The sequence below is a fragment of the Cucurbita pepo genome, chromosome LG05 (genome assembly GCF_002806865.2).
Source record: "Cucurbita pepo subsp. pepo cultivar mu-cu-16 chromosome LG05, ASM280686v2, whole genome shotgun sequence".
NCBI classification, from domain to species: Eukaryota; Viridiplantae; Streptophyta; class Magnoliopsida; order Cucurbitales; family Cucurbitaceae; genus Cucurbita; species Cucurbita pepo.
Window position 1 is genome coordinate 7,277,605 of NC_036642.1, and position 8,293 is coordinate 7,285,897.

The 8,293-nt window shown below is 34.1% G+C and overlaps 1 long non-coding RNA gene across 1 annotated transcript; it reads right to left on the reverse strand.

Moving 5' to 3' along the window:
* Positions 1–6,189: 6,189 nt before the first annotated feature.
* On the reverse strand, positions 6,190–6,625 carry LOC111796071. The gene is made up of 2 exons (XR_002815283.1): positions 6,468–6,625; positions 6,190–6,379 (listed from the first exon to the last, which is right to left on the reverse strand). It is a non-coding gene; the product is annotated as an uncharacterized LOC111796071 (long non-coding RNA).
* Positions 6,626–8,293: the final 1,668 nt, after the last annotated feature.

The following is an 8,293-nucleotide window of genomic DNA, read 5'->3' on the forward strand; positions in this document are numbered from 1 at the left end:
GAGGTCTAATAATGTACAAATTTAGCTATTCCACAGTCGGGTGTGCATAGGCTCTAAATTTTTTCTTTGTCATCTAGCATTAGCAGTGATCCTCTATTGATTAGTGATCCGTGCTGGATTTTCAAACTCCTGATTTAGTTGGGCTCCAAGGTTTATTGGCTCTTTACTCTGTCATTCTTTATTACTCTTGCGACTTTCACCTAAAGTCTCTCTATCTCGGGATCCAAAATAAATTTAAATTCATAGGTTGGTTCATACACTCAATTATGCGGCATTCAGCCGCAGAAAATTCTGCAGAAATAAATTCAATAATAGAAATTCAGCTTACTATGACTTCTTCTCGGATCCAACTCACTATAATCTACCACACTAACTAAATTAAGTTCTTGCAATGGAACGAAAGTATTAGAGAGAATTTGATTGCTCCGTGTCTTCTTTCAAATAAGAGAATACTTCTGGAGGTAAAATGTATAGTTTTAATAACTCTCTAATAAACTAAAATTACACCGTAAACCTATTTAAACTACATAAAGCTTTCTCCGCCCCTCTAAAGTTAGAGGAACCTATATACCAATCATGTAAAATTGGTAAAATAAGAATAGAGAGTTCGCATTTAGCGTCTCTCTTCCTTCCGTTTGCTGTCTATTCCGTTTTTTCCCTTTTGGCAGCTCTCTTTTCTTTTTAGGTAAACTTTTTCTTATATATTCTTCATTACTTCCCATTTAGGGTTGAAAAGGACTAAACGTCCATTTAGGATGTTCCTAATTGGGTAATCAATGACCCACATGGTTCGATGATTTGGATTATAATTTTCATGTCATCCTCGAAAAATTTGTTTTTCGTATTGCTTCAGCGTTAGGGTCAGCAATTTGTTTCCAGATTTGTCAGTAGAGTTGTTTCCAGATTTGCTACAACATCATGGTTCAGCATAAATGTTATGAAATTCTACCAAATAACTCAATTTATAAATGTGTTATTAGACTCGATTTATGCAAATTGACTTTCTTTTCATGTTGAAACACAATGGACTATTTCATGCTTACTAATTAAAATAAATGGAGCAATTAATTAGAAAATTGTTTGTATGAGCGTAAAATTAACTAAAAAACTGATATAACTCTACTTTTGGAGAGTTGTCAGTAATTAGTTACGTAAATCGAGTTCTATCACCCGAGTATCATTCTTAAACTCATATCAAAGTTCTTGGAGCAGCGGAATCTTTCAAATATTTGCAGATAACACATATATCATGTTTATCATTTTAGCTCAGTCCAATGTCCTAAACATGCATTCTTTTTAGAAATATAAGGTAGTTCATACTCTAAGTAATTAGTATTTTTGTCATTAAAAGATATTTTTGGCTGGTAATTATTCCAAAAAAGACTATTAATTCTGCAACAAAACCGCTCATACCCGGCAATGCAAGGGAAGCCATCGATAAGATACTAAAAGTCGTGAATATTTTTGGAATTGGAATAGCCATTCCGCCCATTTCATCGAGATAAACAAGACGTATTCTATCATAACTTGTTCCCGCCAAGAAAAAAAGCGCAGCGCCAATAAATCCATGAGAGATTATTTGTAAAATAGCTCCATTGAGTCCCGTATCGCTTATAGAACAAATTCCTATAATTATGAAACCCATATGAGAGACGGAGGAATAAGCGATTCTTTTTTTTAAATTGCGTTGACCCGCATGCTAGCAATAACTTCCAAACCTCGAAGGGTCTATGGGATGTAAGAGAATCGCTTGATACTTTGAGGTCTTCCTAAAAGATGACTACATGTAGTAAAGAAATATAGAGTAAACTGAACCAGATATATACCCTTAGTCAGTGCTCTGAAAAATGTATTTCATGGATTCTTTGTATTTCTCTTCCGGTACACAGTTGAAGTCATAAATATAAACCTCTAGTTAATATTCCTCCTTGCATTTTTCTCACTCTTATTTTTTGTGTTCATCTAGATCGAGTATGTGTGTTGTTGTGCAATCTTAACAACTAGTATCCGAGCTATGCAAGATTCACTGCGATCTGTGAAGATGGAAAGATCAAAGATTGGAATTGAGAAGTTTGATGGATCCTATTTTAATTTTTGGAATATGCATATTGAAAATTATCTATACCGGAAAGATCTTCGTGAACTTTTATTGGGGTGAAGTCGGATACCATGACCACGGAGCAATGAAAGCTCAAGGATCGCAAGACTCCAGGCTTGATCTAGTTGATGCTGTCCAGAAACGTGACATTCAACATATTATATATATATATATATTATTATATTACATCAATAGTGTACTTTCATTTCCTTTGTCCAAATTATGTCTTTAAATATGAAGAGAAAGAGAAATATTAAAGCTATATAATGGTAGAAAATATGATATCATTTAAAAAGCATATTACAACCCTCCCTCCACACATGTAATAAACCAAAATACAGTGAAGATATATATATATATATATATATATATATATATACCAAATATTTAAATTTTCACTTATTAATTCTGCTAATTATGGATTGGACGGTTTTTGGTGGCCGGGGTATAATCCATCGTCACCAAGTCATTGGCGTTTTTCAATCCTCCCCCACGGACTATGTCGAGCGGATCCCCCTCGCTATGCCTCGTCTTTTCAAGCAAACTCCGTCCACCCAAAGAGCCTAAAACACCACGCATAGCGAATTTTTAAAGCAAGAAAATGTTAGTTGAAGAAGACAAAGATGATATTTATGATAAACCGTAATTCAAAGCTAAATATCCTTGACATTAGTTACCTGTGGTTGTAATGGAGAGAATGAAAAGACAGAGAAGGGACAGTAGCCGAAAGAGGCGATAGCATGAAAGTTTCGATGCCTTCGAAACCATGTTTTTGCGGTATGAAATTATGAACCCGTCTTTTTTTGCTACTTCGGGAGGGTTTTTGCTCGGATTAATTTACTTTTTCTTTCTAAAAAATTTGCCTTATATAGAACTTGGATTTTGTCTCCATGTATAAAAAAATTATATATAATAATAATAATAATTGTAACAATCATGTTAGGGTTTAAATGGCCAGTACCTCCAATCATACATTTTCAGATGTCTATGTTTTCTTGGCAATTAGTAACCAATCAGTACAACTCTCTCTCTCTCACACAAAATATTGATATTTTCGTATCTACTCATAATTCTATTTATTTATCTTGCTTTTTATATTTCAAAACTACGAGATCCCATTCCGTTAGAGAAGATAACGAAACAACTCATATAAAAATATCGAAACCTCTTCCTATCGTTTTAAAAATCAAGAGACGAAGCTCGAAAGAAAAATCTCAAAGAGGATAATATTTGCTAGTGGAGACCGACATCAGACAATGTGCCAGTAAGGATGCTATGCCTCAAAGGGAGTGCATTTGGTGGGTGTCTCACATCGGTTGGAGAAAGGAACGAGTATCAGCAAGGACGTTGGGTCCTAAATGAGGATGAATTGTGAGATCTCACATCAATTAAAAACAAGAACGAAATATCATTTATAAGTTGTATGAAAACCTCTCCACAGACTCATTTTAAAAATTTTGAGAGAAAGCCTGAAAAAAAAAAAAACCAGGAAGAATCTTACTTCCAACTTGGTCGTACTGTTCTGTATAAGTTGTCGTGTTTTTATTTATTTATTATTATTTTATTTAAAAAAGTGAAATGGAAATTGGAATGATGTTCCCTTGTTCCTATGTAGCTTTCGAGAAAACTAATAAAAGAAAAAAGACATTGTGACCATTCATCTTCAGAATTGGAGGTTTTATTGTGTTGTAAGAATCGACACGTAGAGACAACTAGGGAACAACTTCAACCTTTTAGGATTTTCTTAGGGCACAACACGAATCTATATATATAGACCAACACTATACATTTCTTTTAAAACCCTTTCGAGATCTCACGTTAGTTGGAGAGGAGAATGAAGCATTCTTTACAAGTTGTGAAAACTTCTCTTTAACAGACGTGTTTGGAGAAGAAACTCGAACGGAAAAGTTCAGACAAGACAATATTTACTATCAAACCGACTTGAATATAACTAAAGAAGTAAGGGCCGAATCTAACAAAAATGGGATGTATGGTAGGTAAGGCCTAGGAAAAGGCAAGGTAGGGCAAAGGGGACAAAGACATTACAACAACATAGTAAATGCCTTCAATTATGCAAACCAGGGGATTCTAGAAAAAGAGAGGTGGGGTAACATGTAAAAAGTGAGTTTTATAGGTAATTTTTGAGGGGTCAAAAGTTTTTCACTGCTTCAAATTAATTTAAACAATTTATTAATACTATAATTAATGAAATGAAGATGAAACAAAAGCATTAATGAATAGAAGAAGAAGACAACCGACAGAAATAGGAGTAAATGTCGGTTTGAGTTGAAGGAAAGACATGGCCAATGGCCAATGTGAATTCGTTAATGTTATGAGATTCCTTTTAAGGACTATGATATGATCTAAGTGCGAAAAACCAATTGAAGTCGGCAAAATACTTCTCTACATATGGTTCACGCATGTGCACATAACCCACTAGATGACCTCGTATACGTACCCTCTAACTTGACTACGAGCTAGGAGATACAAATACTAATGGAAACCATAGAAAGAAAGGAGTGTGTATCATATCATAGTATACTTGTTTGTATGCAACATATCCGAGAAGTAATCCATGTTCATGACATATACTATGCATGAGGTCCCGCATTTATACGGCGCATGTCTTTTGGCCCATGCACGTGTCGTACCATATGATTGTTTAATATATGTGTATTATGTTATTTGATGCTATGAAGTATGTTATGTTACGTTATATCATAAGTTATGCTATGAGATGTTTATGTTATGTTATGGATCTTGTTGTGACTTCCATGTCATATGATATATAATGTTTCTATACGATATGTCATGCACTCTATGTTAATCTGAGTACGGTTAGGATTATGAGATACTGAAATGCCACATATGTATTCATAAAAGTTTATAAAAGAATGAATGTATGATCTGCATCATACATTTATGTCATGATTTAAAACTGTGACGATCTCATGCATTTTTTTATGTCATGTGCATCGGGATACTTTCGTGTTATAATAAGTACAAACGCGTACATTACGATCTGAACATACGCTATGATATTTTTCTAGCCATTTCCCTCTGTGGCTTCGGCAACGTGAGCATACGCAAGCTAAAGGGCAAGCCTAGGGAATACGTATATGCCCCACCTGGTCAGTCCATGTGCGGGTATGTGGCTCGTGTATAGAGAAGTACTACACATCTAATTTTAGCCTGGACTAGAAAGTAGAGTTCAAGGTCATTAAATATTTTTGTTCAAGGATACGTCTCACAATGATTGCTACTCTTATTTTTCAAGTAAAGGTAATATAGCTCTTGTATACATGATGGTGTAGCAACAAAGGTCATGGGATCGAAGCTAGGATAGTTGCTTTTATATTTATATTGTAGCCCTTAGGTTAGATCATGACGTTTTCATTACTTTGAGTTTTTGTTATTTTGATTTTGCTATTTTCTCGATGATTACTTTTATTTGAAATGGATTTTATGAATGTTTAAATCATTTTCAAAATGTTTTAAATGAACTTTTTCGTGCATATTAGACATATCATGCATGCAGTGGCAACTTATTAGAATAGATTTGGTATCCTAAACAGGTAAATTGAGGTACGAATTTGTTGTTGTCTTGCTTTATACGATCGATTCTTAGCTTAAATTTTTTTAAAAGGCATATACTTATGCCTAAGTTTGACATCAAATTACGAGAACGAAAATTAATTCTCGAAGACCCAATTACCACACCCATTTGCAGGTACGTTGTTTTACATTGCATCAAGGTTAATTATTAACACTCAAATTTGTAGTTCATTTGTGAACTTATGTGCTGTTGTACACGTTGGGGTTTCCTTTTTCGATCCTTAACGTAACATTAAACTTTGAAAATTAAACGTGGGCTACGACAAATAGAACAGCCTAGTTAGGCTAGTGCATGGTGACTTTCTCTTAGTGGTGTTCAGTAGAATTACTCAACGTAATAGTGACTTACCTAAGTGGTAATGATAGAAAATATCATATCATATCATTTAAAAACCATACTACAACCCTCCTTCCACATACATATATATATATATATAGATATATATATATATATATATATTATATATGTATCCAAATTACAAAATATTTAAATTTTCACTTATTAGTTTGGGTTATTATGGACTGGAGGGCTTGGCCCAGCTGGAGTATAATCCATCGCCCCCAAGTCATGGGCGTTTTCCAAAGCTCCTCCATGGCTTATGGTGGCGAGCGGATCGTCCTCGCTATGCCTCATCTTTTCAAGCAAACTCGGTGTACCGAAAGATCCTAAAACATCATGCACAGCAAAGTTTTAAAAAATATGATACCTATGATACATCGTAATTCAAAATTAAATATCCTTAACATGGGTTACCTGGAGTTGTGACGAGGAGAATGAAAAAAAAGAGGAGGGGCAGTAGTTGAAGGAGGCGAACGCATGAAAGTGTTGATGCCTTCGAAACCATGTTTTTGCAAGCAACCCGTCTTTGCTCGGTGTAAGTTGAGTTTATTTTTATGAAGAATTTGGGTTATATAGAGCTTGGATTGTGTCTCCATGTGTATATTTATATAAAGGGCAACCATTGTATGCTCTGTGTAAGTTGACTTTCCTTTTATGAAGAATTTGGCTTATGTAGAGCTTGGATTGTCTCCATGTATATAATAAAGAAAAAACTAATAATAGTTTTTATAATTGTGTTGTGTGTTGCAGGATTTTGGTTTCTATATGTAACGTTAAAGTTAAAAAAGGAAAGAAGTTTTCAAAAAATGAAAAATGGCACCATTAACCAACCATAACGTTCTCTTAAAACCCTCAACGACCTCCCTCGTTCACGCATCTATCTCTAATATACTTTATTTCAACATTATGTATGTGTCATGTTCTCGAATTGCGATGTCATAATTACGTGCACAGGGATGATGTAATGTCCCACATTGGTTGGGAGGAAAACAAAACAGGTGTGGAAACCTTCGCCTAGCAGACATGTTTTAAAGCTTTGAGGGGAAGCTAGAAAAGGAAAGCCCAAAGTAGACAATATCTGGTAGCGGTGGGCTTGGGGGCCGATGTATATGTACACACAAAATGCATGAGATCCCTCTAATTCTACCACAACAAAAATACAATTTTTTACCAAATCTACTAGTATGTAGTAACCCAAGAACAAAGTTTATAGATATATTAGTCCAAGGTTTGTTAGGTACATTCAAAGGAGTATACAATCGATTTGGTTGTGATCTAGATTTATCTTCTTTTAAAACATTTGGTACAAAACTTATGAACATCGTCTTTACCCAAAGAAGTGTTTATGCAACATCTTATAAACTTCATTAATCCTAAGATGTCCTAGTAAGGCACGGCCTCTCTCAAAAGCAAATCTTTTACACAACTTTTTATTTATTTATTTATTTATTTATTTATCGAGACAAGATACATAGATAGTTTTGAAATCTTGGTAATCTCTATATAATTATGTAGTGTAGTATACTCAAATTCAAGAATTTAGAAGGATAGAGATCGTATCTTTTACGTAAAATATCAACTACCATATTATCCTTACCTTGCTTATATTTGATGACATACGAAAATGTTTCAATAAATTCTCTCCAATTTGCATGTCTACGATTCAATTTGCATCTCTCTGTCTTTCTCGTTTTTCTCACTATTTTTCTTTCTTGCAGGTGTCTTGGAGATGACTAAAGGTCGGGTTTGGTTTTCGTGGTGACCCCGACGTCGGGTGCGCTTCGTGGGTCGTGTGCAAACGAAAATTCCGACGTGCGCCGGGGTTTTCGGTCTCGCCAACAACCACAATTATTTTTTTTTTTAAATATCTGATCCGTTCCACACAACTATTTTTTTAAAGTTTATAAAGTTTAGGTATTAGAACAAAAGTAGCAATTTTGAGGGCATTTTCTATATTTTAACCTAATTTTGTATATATAAAACAACATATATCCAAATCGTTTACTTTCATTTCCTATTTCCAAATTATGTCTTCAAATATGAAGAGAAAGAGAAATAAATATTAAAGCTATATAATGATTGAAAATATCATATCATTTAAAGAGCATATTACAACCCTCCCTCCACACATGTAATAAACCAAAATACAGTGAAGATATATATATATATATATATATATACCAAATATTTAAACTTTCACTTATTAGTTTTGCTAATTATGGACTCGACGGTTTGGCTTG